The 15,626-nt window shown below is 40.0% G+C and overlaps 1 protein-coding gene across 10 annotated transcripts in view; it reads right to left on the reverse strand.

Annotated features, from left to right (window-relative positions):
- The window catches only part of ptprfb (protein tyrosine phosphatase receptor type Fb), a 167,921-nt gene that overhangs the window by 129,716 nt on the left and 22,579 nt on the right, over positions 1-15,626 (reverse strand). For 9 of the 10 annotated variants that reach the window (XM_080034565.1, XM_080034573.1, XM_080034570.1 and 6 more), the window contains exon 2: positions 451-789. The exons of the other annotated variant lie outside the window; for it this stretch is intronic. The gene's annotated coding sequence lies outside the window, so the exon portion shown is untranslated. The remainder of the gene's footprint in view (positions 1-450; positions 790-15,626) is intronic. 10 annotated transcript variants of the gene reach the window in all.

Genomic DNA, 15,626 nt, shown 5'->3' on the forward strand with positions numbered 1-15,626 from the left:
TGTAGGCCTTAATGCAGTAAAACGGCAGGGTGGCTCACCTTAGCAGCGGTAGCTAGGGGACACTCTATGGCCCTTCTATTCAAAGTCCTCTGAATAAGTAGGGGAGGGCTTGCACCAGACAGGGCAATTTGCCAGAGAGCCAGCCAATACAGCTAAGCCAAGACGAGGTTAAACTATTGTTTTGGCTTAACAAGCAAGAGTGAGCACGGACAAAAGAAAAGCAGACAAAGGAATCGTAAGAAAATACCTGACCATTGAAGTGTAACACATCAACTTATTTTGTTACTTTTATAATATGAGGCAAGTTGTTAAAAAGTATATCCAAAGTTGAAGAATAACAGATAGAACAGGGATATCTAGACAAATAAAGTTCAGTTAATAAGTGATCACTTTTTTTTTCTTCGTCAAGGACAAGTTATAATAATTCTGTTTTGAGAAATTCCCACTTACCCATTCATGTCGATTAGGTCCACTTATAAATATATTACTTTATTCCTTATTCCAAAGAGAGAGCGTATAGAGAAATCCAAGAAAAGAAAATCCACCAGTACCCTGGGAAGATTATCCCTGAACGATGTCTTTTGAAAAAGTGTGTGAGAGAAAAAGTAGTCTCCAGCTCCTGCTCAGTTATTCCATTTACAGTGTTTCATTAAAAACCAGAAGAACTGTCTTTTTTGGCGATCCAGCAATACGTTTCCAGCTGTGGCTATAGAGCAATGTGGCTTGGGGGAGAGATCCTTCAGAGGGAGAGCCTGTTCACACACTGAGCAGGGTGCTGCAAAGGACTGCCTGAAAGAAGCCAAACCCACAGTGTGATGTCACTGGTGTCAAATTTCAGCGTAAAGAGGGAGGAGGCAACAGGGACTTACCTTTTTGAAAACTAGACCAATGAGAGACTATTTTTTAGTGCACCTGCATGTAAAGAAAAAACGGTCTCAGGTACCTGTACACGTGATGTTATTCCTGCAGCTTAGATACTCCATTATGTCTTATCTGTTGACCACCTTCCAGGGAGAGAATGTGACCTAATGTAGGCTCATATGCAGGCGTATCCCTAGAAGGGACTATCTGGCATGTCCAACCTAACCAATTCTTCTTTTAAATGGAACTCCTGAATGTGCTTCAGAATCAATTTGCTGTGTCATTATTGCTGAGAGTAAGGGGCTAACAAAGTGTGACCTTGAGAAGTAGCAGCATTCCCAGGGGCCTGTGCCACTAAAACATGTCGTCCAGAAACACATTTTGAGGATAATGAACGTGTTTCAAAAATAATTTGTCCCAATCTGTTTTTTCTCAACAAAAACGAAGAAAATAAATGTGCAAAATCCCCATTCTTAAATCAGCAAGGCGTTGAGTAGACAATCACACACACGCATACACACACACACACACACACACACACACAATCACACTGGATTTCACTCCCTCTGGTCAAACTCTTCTAGCCATGGAGCTAATCATCCACAACAGATGTTCAGAAATGTTTGGTTGGATTTATGACAGAGCTCAGAGGAACAGCCAAGTCAGCCTCTGGTGCTGTTTTTCTCTTCTGTCCTACAAGGACAAGGGATTGCTCTGAGAGAGGATGTCGGCACAACCATTCTCTTCCCCCCCAAAAAAATTCCCTCACTCTTTGAGATTCACCATCCGAAACGACAGTGTCTTAATAGATCACAGAGTCTTGGGACCTTGGGGAAGAGGATTGATCATTTATCCCATTAATACCTTGTGGATTGTAACTTGACTTATCCAGCAACGCTTCAACTATATTTTGCCCTCGACATAATGATGTGTTTTTTTATATTTCAGTGGCATTGCTGACGCTGCAAGCCATGACCTATAGTCCAAGACAAATGTTATTAGATAAAGCCATAGCATGTTGCAATAATAATCAAATTGTACATTACAACTATATCATATAATATGTTATTTTTGTCCTTTATCCAATATGTTGTTGTTGGATAATGTAATTCCTACAAAATCTAAAGAGGGCAGTCCTGCTGATACAATACAGCACCTAAAAGAAATGAACACAACAAAATAGATACAAAGCACACCAAGAGCAGCAATGTTGAATGTCTTGGGAACCTAAACTGCTGAAGGAAATGGCCAATTTAAATGTGTTTTACATTGCACAGTGTTGTTAACATGGGAGACAGTAGGATTGTATTGGAGACTGCAAAATGTTGCACACAACAGACTTTTCAGCAAGAGAAAGACTTGTTTATCTTAAACTTTTCCTTCTAGAACAAATGGTATGTGGGTCATTTGATTAAAAATAAATGTAATTTGTTTGGCCTTGTCTAATATATAAATATATATTCTGGCTGTTTTTGCAGCAATAATCTCATTAGTAAAATGGGATCTTAAGCAGACACCATGAACAAAAACTTTTTTCAAATTTCCATCATAATATCTGCAAAGAGGAGAACAACCAATCTGGACATTTTGGAAATGTGTACTTTCTTACAAACTCGTGAGAGTATGAGGGAAACTTCTGGAAAATAATTATTACACCCACACTCTCCTCAGGAGAGGAGAAAAATATATTTTCGTGGGTGTAAAAAACTGTGCCAGCTCAAATGTCACATTCAAATGAGTTAAAATCACTGAACAAATCCCACAGTTGTAAAAGCTAAAAGTAAAGATTATCGGCTAGTGATCTTAACAGCAAAGTTGAAGATTTTTTTTTGTGTGCTTCAGTAATATAGTTTAGTGTTGCACAACATGATGAGCCTTTTTATTATTTAGCGTTATCTTATTTTAAGGAGATGTAACACTCAAAACACAGATGGACTCGAGCAGTAACCTCTATGCAAGATTAAAACTGCCTCCAATGAGTTTATACAGCTCAGGAAGTTCTAAGGACTTATATTTTGCCCCACCCCCAAGGGTTTGAATAGAGTTGGAAACACCCCCTAGCAAGTCAGAGAATTTATAACATTGTGACAACCACCCATCCCCCACTCATGACAACCTCTTCAATCTGAAGGAGCTGGCCTCTCCCTGATTTAAGCCGGTCTGCTAATAGCACCTAGATAATAGATCTTAGCAACAACTTGATTTTGTGGGATCATTGTTTCTTTCTGGCTTTTCAAGCTTTATTTAGTTATAATTGCTTGGGGAACAAATTGTGGTGCAGCTCCAGGGTTAACTACAGGTGAAGAACACCTGGATCAATCCAGACACCTCTGTTTCTCTGTAGAAGTCAACTGATAGGTCTGATAGTGTCTGATAGGATACTGTGCTGGCTTCTGCAGGACGGGAGGAATCACACTGGCCCAGGGCTTTATCAATAGAACTGTCTGCTCCATCTAACAAGTCTGTCAGAACATTTTAACAAGGTTCAGCTTCCAGGTAAGAAAACAAATATCTTGGTCAGGGGTCAAAATAGTATACACTGAATAAATGATGTGCAATGTAACAAGACTATTTTGTATGTATTTCAAAAACTAAATCAGCTATATCAGTATCTACAATCAAAGTGAATAGAATTGCAAAGAAAATCCTTTAAATGGCATCTAAATAAATGCGCTTTATCTCCCCATTCAGAGGGATCACTGACAGCACCATTCTGGCTGCACGCCAGTGAAAAAATGCTGACCTGTGTCGTAAACAGTGAGCTGTGAAAGTCAGTGTGCTGCTGCTGATGGGCTCTTAAGTCAAGCAGTATGTCATCATGTCCCAAAGCACAGCTGGGCAACACCTGTTAGCTTAGAAATACCAGCCCAATTCACAATTTGCTGAGGCTTGGCTACTGCCGTTGTCTGTTTGTTAGCTAATTTACCTCCAGATTGCAATCTTGGCGCTATCTGCATTACCTACATAGCTCATATTATACTTTACTTTAACAGGGGTTTAAGGTCCTGGCAAGTTATTATCATACTAGCATTTAACCTCAGCATGTGATCTACAACAACTTACATGGATAACTTAAGCTAGAGGAAGCATATGAAAGCTAAACATCTAATTATATTTAAACATGCAAATACATGTATCTCTGAGCCACACCAAAACAAATAAAAAACGCAGAAATTTGTGTGGGCATCATACTTCTGCTCAACAGTCCAAACACCAAGGTCAAACTTTTGGCCCTGAATTTTTCTCAGGACTGTCTGCCGATAACGCTGGCTCCAGCACTGAGAGGGAAGGTGAAGGCGCATGGCGACAGGAGGTGTGAAACAAACAAGGACAGTGGGAAAACACAGCACATAAAAAACACAGATAAGATTGGCTTCACGGTGCTGACCTTCAGGGGCGTCTGCATGTGTACGTGCCTATACAGACAGACGTGTGCACTTGTGAAGAGCATGAGAATGTGTGCATGTGTCCCGGTGCCTGTGTGTCCTGTGTGTCTGCATATGTGTCCATACATGTGGGTGTGCCTGCATGCCTGCATCGACTTGTTAGTTTGAATGAGATGAAAACAGAAATAAGACAAGAGGGATATAACTGATAAAGGAAGGCACCTATTTCCTGAAAATAAAAAAACAACTAGTGCTCTCCATTACACTATGCTGCTGACAACTGGCGGGGCACGTTCTCTAAGGGGAACAGCAGAGCGTGTTGCCGAATGCATGAGACAAATCATTTTTATCTGGGACCCTGGCGGGTATTGACAAACTGGGGGTGCATTTAGATAGACCAATTAAAATGGGGAAATGAAGCGACATTGAGGCACTTTACAACACTGTGCCCCCTCTCCACCCTCTGGCCCTGTGTGCTCCCTGCATCTCTCCAGAGACCGGCTTCCTTTACAAACTGCAGTCAGTGATGGTGGTGCGGGGGCGCTAATGAAAGCCAAGAAGCGGGAGGCGTAGGAAAGTTGCTTTGAGGTAAAACATGCAATAGAGAATGCAGTGATGTCCCAGAGAGGCAAAAGCCAACCCCCATTAAAGGTTGAGTCAATGATTCTGGAGAGCAAAATGACATTGTCAAAATCAGTGAATATCTCCTCACGAAAGTGATTATGACACCAAGCTTTATCCATCGCTCCACCTTTAAAGAGCACCTATTATGCTTTTTGTCTTTTCTGACCTATAAATATTGTTATAATGTTTTATAGTCATGTTAAACAATGCTAAAGTGTCAAATCATGACGTACATGCATTTAGACGTTTTCCCTGCCGACCGTCTCGGGTGGCAGTGCAAAGCGCTCAACACTAGGGACGCCGGTCGCGATTCATTTGTTCAAATTTCCTGGATCACGTGACGTGAACAAAGCGGATTTTCCATGTATAGTAATTGCTACACGCTCAGGCCTGCTCCCTTCGCAGGTCTTCCGAAAGGTAACCAATCACAACTGAGTGGGTTTGGCGGGAAGGGGGCAAGGGGTAGGAGAAAGACGAAGCCGGGTGTTGATAGAGAATGCAGAAAGCCCCCAGATGACTGGAAGAGTTTCCCGACAATCTACATTGTTTTTTTGTGTGGTGATTCGTGTCAGGCTGCTCTATAGGAGCCATTAATAAAAATGAAGACCAGAAAAGTAGTATAATAGGAGATCTTTAAGTGGCATCATTTGTATTGGTTCATCTTGCATGTCTAATTTTTTTGCACAGGAGTAACAGTCGCTGATAAGGAGATCCCCAATCTAGCCAGGCATAAAGCCATGCCTGGAGGACAAGGACTCAATGCAACTTCAAAAGGCTAAGTTGGCAATCAATGCTATGGATGTTCCTAGCTCCATTTTTCCCAAACGTGTCTTAGCAGGTCACCTTCAGCATCACCAACTCCCAGCTTAAAAGCCTGCACACCCCTATTTGTCTTGTGGATCAATGATCATTCCACTGAGATTACTGTCAGTGGCACTTTTGGAACAGATAGTACTGACACACAACACAACTCTCAGTTTCCACCACAGGTTACAAAGTCCAGGATATTGTAAGACCTCTCGCCTTTTTCTGTAGGTGGAGAGAGTGATAGCGAAAGCGGCCTAGACAGCTCCCCATAAAGGAAAAAGTCAGCGTGGAGAAAGAGTAATGCTGTGGTGTGCTGTGACCAGCTGTTCAGCAGTGTTACATTTCGCAGACTGCCGTCAACAGATCGGCAAAGATGCAAGCTGTTTCTACATCGCATCGTGTTTTGTGCTGTTGAACTGAACTGAGAAAACCGATATCTCTACATCCTTTATGATGTACTTCACCCTGAATGTATTTACTCTTTCTCTCATGTTAAACAACAACAACAGACTACAAACTTCTGTCAACTTTGCATAGCATTTGAAATGATCGCCTTAAGACAATGACGGAAAACCATCACCTAATAGCAAAATGTGCCAATAGATTTACAGTATGTTGCCAAATGCTGTCCTTAAGTGTGTGAAAGCATTACTCCTTTAAAGCAGACATTCACATGCAAATGGAAAATCAAGGGGGATAGCGCCTAGAAACCAGCATCAAAACTTGTACACGAGCAACAGATGTACAAGAGAATAGTTTCAAGTATAGGGTCCAAACAGGAGCCAACACTTTCTGCAGTACCTCGGCATGGTCAGTCCTGAGGAGACTTTGATGAATCTGAAAAACTCTCGGTGCAAGATTCCTAATAAAAGCCCCAGCCAGCAGTCTCTCTCCCAACCTGAGGAGGCTATACTTCGTCTCTGACAAGACAGCCTTCCTGATGCTTTTCCCTCAATACATTTCTGCCTCACATTTAGGATAAGGTGCTATCACTGAGGAAGATAAGCAGCCCTGACTGGTGGCTACAGTGAGAACTGTCAACTACTTTTCAAATGGAAACTGAGCTTTGTGGATGTTTAAAGTTAACTTGTTTAACCGGACATAATCAATCACATATGATCATCATATATGACCTACGAGGTCCGTCTAATGTTTCTTTGGAATCGTTTTCCACAGAATAAACTGTTTTTTTTTTACCTTTATTTATACAGGTATATCCCATTGAGACCGAATACTCTTTTGCAAGGGAGACCTGTTTTCCTTTCCCACGTTACCATTCACACACACATTCATACACCGATAGCAGGCTAACTATCGACATTCACACGAGGCAGGGCAAACTGCTGTTGTCCTAGTAAATCATCTTATTGTTCTGATCGTTTCTCATTGGCATTCAGAAAAACACAACTCAGACACAAAGGGATGCATTCAAAAACACTAATCAACTTCAGCGTTGTTAATAGCTCTCATTAGGAAATCTCCTGAAGCTTTGCACCAGAGTGCCTCACTTTGCTGGAATGGAAAGGAGTGAGGGATATGAAATTATTCCCTCTGCTGGAGAACACTGCTTCCACTGCTAAATAAAATAAAGCACAAATTACTAGCTAGCTAGCCTCTTGCATAAAGAACTGTTAAAGGCCTTATGTACTGTAAGTTATTATGGCTTGAAGAACATATCTTAATTAGTAACATGAGTATAGTAACATGTTGGATATCAAAATTGACCAAATACCCATTCTAAAAGTTTGGATATAGTGACAGTGATATTTATAACACAAGACTAACTTTAATGTGTAAACTGAATCCCAATACAGTCTATTTAGGATACAGCCATATACTGTATTTTCACATATTTTACTTCCCCCATAAAGTAAGTAAATATCTTAAGTTCATATAACACATATACGTACTGATATGGAAATTCTGGCTTGAACTAAGATCAATTTGATTTTTAATGTTTCTCATGCATAAATGAAAGTTATTTCTACAACATCTGCTACAATTATGTTCTTCAAAATGTGTGTAACAAACAAACCTAATAAATATGGGGCACATGAAAACTATCTGATTAGTCCAAAAAACACAAAGAAACACAGACTTGGGGCTCGCGCACGCACACACACGCACACACACACACACACACACACACACACACACACACACACACACACACACACACACACACACACACACACACACACACACACACCATTTCAAGAGATGAAAAGCAAAATAAAAGAGTGATCCATCACCAGTGCCATTTTGCATTTGCAGGGTCCCTCTCTTGAACAATGGCTTGACTGACAGTGAAAGATAAGGACCCTCTGTTGACCAAAACAGTGAACACATCAAAGGAAGAAGAAACAAAAATAAAATTGCATTTTGTGTAGAATTAGTATTCAGTATTACAAGAGAAAAACATTAAAGAATTGTGCTTTTTCATTGCTTACGCATTAATCCAAAATTCCAATTTAGAGTCTTGGCTTGAAGTTTCTAGTATAACTGAATCCTTTATATTTAAGAGATATAAATTACATTGATTGGCTGATGAGTGTCCTGCAAATGGAATATACTCATTAAATAACTAAATAACTTGTCAAAGATCAACAGTAATCTGATCCTAGCACAGTTTCACGGGACATCTCAGTGCTTTTCTCTTCATTACCCATTCAAAGCAGGGAGTAACAAATGTACTCCAACTGGCTGACTACAAAGCTAGCCCAAAATAATTAAGGACATTAAATATTCAACATACAACTTCTTATTATAGCATCAGCGCCTCGTACATTTATAGAGAAGGAATGAGTGGATTAATATGAGTGCTAATGGGGAAGAAATCCAATCATTTCCCTCTCCTCCCATTCAACTCAATTTAGCCTTTGAAGAGTTACACCTTCTGTTACTTATCTCTGGGATTTTTGGCGCAGATCAGGCCCACTTGCTTCAGTGCATTGTGCTTGTGCCGTTATAAAAGAGGAATCTGTGGCTAAAAGAGCAAGCTAATAATGACAAAAATCTGAGTTTATGTAAGTGCTCCAGGGGGAAAAGTACAATTTGTCAAATACATTGTCCACAGCCTTCAGTGCCATTTTTACCTCTTGATGGCGAAGTTTTCACAAAATGTCTAAGTGCTGAAGTGCAGTGCTCTTCAAGACGGTAACACACAAAAAAAGAAGCACTGTACCTCTGAGGGTGTTATGCCTGAGGAAACCTAAACTGAGGAAAATACCCACACATCCAAGCCTTACTGCAGACAATATTAACATTTCTAACCACCATTCTGAATATACATTCTCACTACTTATATCTGAGAGGTTTTAAATCATTTCTTTCGCAAATGTTTAACTATCTAAAATTAGATTTATTTTTCTCCCGCAGAATGTGTTTTTTCATTTGTTCCCCCTTCTCTCGCCTACAACACAATGTCTAGGCTTACTAACTAAGGCCTCTGGGACAGGCAAGTCCGGACAACTGTCAGGCCGCTCTCAGACGCCAGTGGATCATGTGAGAGAAAAAATAACTACTGACTCAAAGGACGGGATCAAAAACCCAAAGCAGAAATGAATAGCTCTTGCTTAAAATAATAAGCAAAATACACAAAACTATGTTTAATACAATTGCTTTGATTGCTTCAGTATGTTCTTTGCATTAATGCATTTATTCTCTTAAATTTTACTTTTTTGTCGCCAAAAAGAGTATAGCAGTAACAATGGTACCCTTTGACTAAAAATCTAATATAGCTGATCAATTTAGGAAATAACATCAGATGCAACACTATTCAAATTAAGTTAATCCACTTTAAATTAAGATATCATTTAATGTCTAAAATGTAATTCATGTGCACCACAAAAGACAAGATTTAATGGGTGTTTGCACTGGTTGCAGCAAAGGGATAAGCATTCCTAGAGTTACTAAATTCCATGTAGGCACCCTACTGTCTGACCCACCAGCATGGCATAAATGAGGCCACCATGTTAGTAACCCCGGAGCACCCTAGAACAATCCCACACTTCCTAAAGTAATTAAATATTTCTGGCTGAGGTCATAGTCATACTGCAGGTCACACTGTGGGTATTGCTACCCAGTAAACACGGCATACCATCATGATCACGGATCCGACTTTAAGAGGTGCTGCATGGTTTAAAGTTAGACTGTCAAAAAAAGGTACGGCCATATAGCCGTTCCTAAAGTCGATCTCACGCCTCTGAACCGTGCAGCTGATCCCATCGGACAGCCCCAAAGTGAAATGGTAGGTGAACCGTGATGTAATTTCCTCCAGCATCTCCTGATGCGTTGTGCCTGGTGTTCACCTATGAAGAAGCTTCCCGCTAGGAAAAATTTTCGGATCACTTCTGATCTCTGTATTGAGTTTTGCCACCTCGCGTATATCTCTGACGATATTAGGGACAGCGAACAGTGGACAAATGCCACCTCTCTGTTACTGCGTGTGAAGAGTCGGGGTTACACCTGTCTTCTCGATGTGACCTTTGTGTGTGGATGTGGCAAAGCAAGTCTGACCCTGCTGATGCTTCTACATGTGACACTTAAATGCAAACTCAGTGAATACATCTATGATCCAATCTGTATTTTCCCATATTCACAGTTAATAGACATTCGTCTTTTCTTTTTTAGGTAGGAATCACTTTTGAAGATGTTTAAACAAAAGGACAACTGTTTAAGAAGGTAACAACTATAGGAAGACAGATAAGATTTTGGTCGCTTATACTATAGACTTAGGGGTTCATTGGTAAATGCTATGATACAACAGCAATAGCAAGTTTAAGAAGTTTCTAAAAGTTCTTCCCAGGTATTTAAAAAAAAGGGTAAACACACTGAAGGATAAAATAACATGAGTATCCATCCTTCAGCATAATGTAAAAAGAAAGAAAAAATATTTACAGCCTTGAAAACTGAATATTATAACCCTTACACTATTTATTGCAGGGCTATTGTATCATCCATTACACAGTGCAGGTGTTTATATTATTGTGTCCACCCCCTGTACATTTCTGTGGGAATAAAAATGTATTCTTGGGTAGATAGGTCCTCTGGAAGTGGAAACCCTATCCCTAATTTTCCTGGGGAGAGGCTTGGAAATTGTGTCACCAGATGGCCAATACGTGTGGGCGGACAAGCAGCCATGGCAGCAAAATATGTTTACTGCCGAATTAAAGTAACCCTGTGTCCCTTAAGTGACTATGCAGATTAGTCTATATGTCAAATACCCTAAATTAAAATGGGAATTTAAATCAAGGAGCTAAACAGTAACTAAATAATACAAGTTGGCTAATGTGACTAGTCTCTGGGGCAAAATATAGCATTAAAAAATAAATGTTTCAGTAGCAAGTTGGTCAGCCACATCAAATCTTAATAATTAAAACTATCTGGGGCGTCATGTTAGCTTTTAAGTAGTACATTTATTCTATCCCAATCAGTCTGCCAATTGATTTCGTACAGCATTACCTATTGTTCATCAGATTGCTTAAGGCGTGGTTTCAAAATGTGTAGATGATGTTCCTTAAATTCTGTATCTCATATAGCTTCAATTCAATTCAGTTTATTTAAGAAGGGGATGGTGCAAATTAATATAACACATGATAATACATGGGTGAAAAATGCCAGAATTAGCCAAAAGGCTACTATTCATCTGTAGTCCCCCAACCTCGATGTTAAAAGGCTTTTTTCAAATACAACAGCTTAGTGCCTTTAAGTATCCAGGCTTCTTTCTTAATATGCTGACAAGATACAAAATCCTGTAGTTTTTTTGTGGGGGATAAACTAACACACAAGCTTTCAGTAGAATCCAATCAATACACATTATTGAGTGAGGACCAGGATTTGTAAGAAAACAAAGCGCAAGTCTAAGGGTAACTCCTTTGAACTTCTTAACACAAGATCCAAATTAACATTTCCTGTTAACTCTACTCCTTTAATCCATTATGTATTACGTCAAAAGTAGGGGTGTGAACGTTTACAAAAATGTCTAACCGTGTACACGACGGAATTTTTTTCGTGTACACGGTTAACCGTGACGTCATTGTCTTCGCGCGCCTGCCGTCCTGTAGGCGCGCGCACACACACACACACACACACATACGCGTTCGTTCGCCTGTAAACACACAGTTGAAATGAACTACGCTCGTTTACACACCTCTTATAATAGGTCCATGGCACAAACACAAACACACACACACGTTCGCCTGACATGTGCGCCGTCATTATCGCGCTTCATTCATTTCCTGATTAATATAGCCTATCGCTTTCTACATGTCCACGTTCATGCAGGTTGAACAGGTGTTATAAAGTTCGGGCTACTTACGAGCTTAGTTCACGTCAACCGAGTAACTTTAATCTTTAGGTTATCTTTCATCACTCTTCCGTGGCTGTGAGTCGAGCACCGGCACGGCGACTCCCCGTGTGTGTGTGTGTGTGTGTGTGTGTGCGCGCGCCGATACACACACTCACACACTCGCCGAGGGACAGACCGATTCGGCAGACTAGCTTTTATCATCCCCAATTAGTTTAGGCCTACTAGTGATGTAAAATCAATAAATACGTGTCTCCAGAACATATTTAAAAACTTTGAAAAAAAGACAATTTTAAATTTGAAGATTTTTTTTTTAAACGGTTTTCGTTTATTGATTTTTCCTAAACGGTTATGATTTACTAAACGGTTACACGTGTACACGTGTACACGTGCACACCCCTAGTCAAAAGAATATAATTTCCAAAAGTAAAGCCTAAATGACATCAGCTTTCCACAGGCACAGCACCCAAGTTCAGGAATAATAATCAGAGCAGACAAGAAATTAGAGAAACATGCTGTGACCTTTCAAGTCTGTGGGGGGAAAGGCTGTGGATGCATTTGCAAAATGTGATGGGACAGTGAAAAAAAAATTCCCATCACAGAAATTGGAGTGTGACTAATGGGTAGTGAAAGAGCTGGGTCTCTAACCTGAACCTCAACATATTCCTGCCCAAGTCTCCATGGCCACTTTGTGGGAGCAGTGGGGGGGTTGACAAGGGGAATGGAGGACCACCTGCACACCCAGCAGAGCCAGCTCTGTTCTGGCACCACCATTTGTTACGCTCTGGATTCCCATTACTTCAGAGCAAGGTTGGCTGGGAAATCCATCTCCTGGTGTCAGGTTTATCAAACTTCTATGCAAACTGCAAAGGGTGGAATGGGGGGGGGGGGGGATCACAGTAATGCAAAGAGCCTACGGAGGGTGGAGGCGGAGACATCTTCACTTAAAGCGTGTCAGTGTATCAAAGTATGCAGGCTCTCCTAGCTCTGATCCTGTGTGTCCCTGTTAGCTTCACATATTAAATATCATAACATAATTTTAGGACATTGTGAAGCCTGAGATACAGGCCCCTACATTAAAATTATAAGACGCAGCATTATGTGTATGCAAACCAGCCTCAGCAAGCTTAGTGTCAGCCCTAAATTTAATAGGCACTTGACACACACAGTGAAAGCTGCTAACAGAGGTAATATATGCTGCATATTAGAGGGCAATCTTTAGCCAAGCTTAGTTCAAATGCCAGCTGTTAAAGTCTGTGGCAAGGAAAGAGGCCTTTAACTTTCAATAGTTTGATATTATGTACTGATCACTGGACAACCGTGAAAAAGTAATGGTTGAAATAATTCATGAAGGACATACCTTTTGCTGGTTCAAGTTAATCAAATGAAATAGTGATCCATCTCTCATGACACGAGTATGAGAATTGGAATCCAGATCCCTCGTTCTAGATATTTTTAACACTTGATAACTATGTGAAATTCCTTAATATGGATGAATCTTTCTCTGGATCAGAAGATTTAGAAAATAAGAGCAAAATAAGATTTTCTATGATTAAGAGGGACAGACAGACATCCTTCAGGCCTATTCTTTCTACATGGTACCCTGCATCAATAATACAGACTGACATGCACAAGATACTCTCAAGGAGAGTCAGTCAGTTTGCGTCATCGGAGTGCTTTCTGTGAAATAAATAAATGAGAACTGACAATCCTTGTGATAGTCCATGAATCCTCGTGAACAGGATTCATCCTTGACTACTCTGTCCACCCCCTATGGATTTTTTAAACAGAATCCAGGTGGCTTTGTTTTCCGCAACAAAAGACACAATCGAGACGAAAGGATCACCACCCCAAAGATTCAAGAAAGAAAGAAATAACTTCAAGTGACTGTGTTTGAGCAGTGTAAACGGCAGTGAAATACAGATCAGATGTACTGAACATGTGGGAGCAGCATCTCTAAGGAAAACAAACTAGTAACATGTCTTTCAGGAGTTGAAACAGACCTATAAAACGATGCATAGTTCCCAGTGGTATTTTATAACAAGGGCAAATTATAAAACCAAAACTAAAAATGTGCTGAAGATCTGTCAAACTCTAACAAAAATTTAATTGGAATGAGCATTAATAATTACAGAAAGCTGGGGAAATTGTGAATCTGGGTAAAAGTGTGTGATATAACACAGGTCCCCTTGAGATCAAACACATTAATTCACAATTCATCTTCTCCTGTTTTACAAAGTAAAAGCCAGCAGCATTTCAGATGAAAGCCTTGCTCTAAAGCTACCAATCGTTTAACATAGGTGCAAACATCAACACTAATTTCAAAATCATGGTTGTTGTAAAAAGTATACAGAATAAAAAACATAGGTTTTTGTGTTTTCAGTTCGAGGTACATTTTTATGCTTTCCATAATTTTCTTAAAATACATATTAGCATTGCTTTGACTCTTATTAAAGGTGTTTCCTATAAAATATTAACGACCCCATGGCAAGCTTAAGGATTGTAGTTCAATTATGCTGTATGAATTCAAGATGTGAAGGCTTAACTGTCTGAATGTGTCTGAATTGCCTCGCCTTTCTATGTGAAAAAGTCACAGAGGTAAAGTCAAAATAAAAGACCAATAAAGTGGGTCTGAAAACAAAGAAAGGAAATGAAGAAAGAAAAAGGTTTGTTTTATAAATGTCCGCATTTCTTCAGCTTGACGTAACACTCCTAATTAGTTGAGACATTTTGCTTAGTGGCTTGGCATTTTAGCCACAGGGGGGGTGATACAGTAAATTGTATTGGACATGCAAGCAGAAGGACACAACCCAAATGGCTGATTCAGGAGAATGAATCCCATGCTCTACTAAAAATGTGTAAAACATTGCCAAACAACCAAGAGCACAGAACTCAGTATTAAAATTCCACGCTAAATGTGATAGATGGAATTTGCTATCCTTTATGCAAAGTCATGGTATTTTAAGTGAAGGTGTGGAAAATAAGCTCAACAATACAATACAAGGACACTAGCAATTTGCAGAAACAAGCAATTACCCTTTTAAAATTTCACGCAAGTCTATCCTGCATAAACTTGTTATCACAGAGTTTTTCAACAGAGGCAAGGCCTAGATAGAGATGTTCATTAGCCTATTGCTGAGACAAACACATTTGATGGATTAAACAGTCAAATATAACAAGATGCTTGAACTGCTGTCCTGGTTGTTAAGGGAGATCAAAGTGGGGCCTGAGGGCCTGGTAAGTACGAGGCGCGGGATTGGTTCAGCAGAGCTCCAGAAGAACAAGTGCTGGACCAAGGAGATACGACATCAGACGTGCACACTGCATTCCCTTAGGCCTGTTCTTTCAAAACTGTCAGCCTGCCTACCAAATGAGCTGCAAAGGAGGAGGGCACAAACAGTCTTTCAAAACGCACTTCTAATCCAACAATAAGCATAAACCTCATTTGGTAATGTGCCGTCTTAGTGAGTCTGGTTGAATGTGGAAAAAATCTATTTGATTTTCTTTTTTTGAGATGCCACCACATGTAAATTCCTACTGTGAAAAATGTGACACATCCCAGAGGAAATACAAGTCTAGAATTAAGTAGTAATTATAGGACCATGTATCATGAAAGGAATGCTTAGGTTTTATTTCCATAA

The sequence above is a fragment of the Ammodytes marinus genome (genome assembly GCF_949987685.1).
Source record: "Ammodytes marinus genome assembly, chromosome: 9".
Classification (NCBI taxonomy): domain Eukaryota; kingdom Metazoa; phylum Chordata; class Actinopteri; order Uranoscopiformes; family Ammodytidae; genus Ammodytes; species Ammodytes marinus.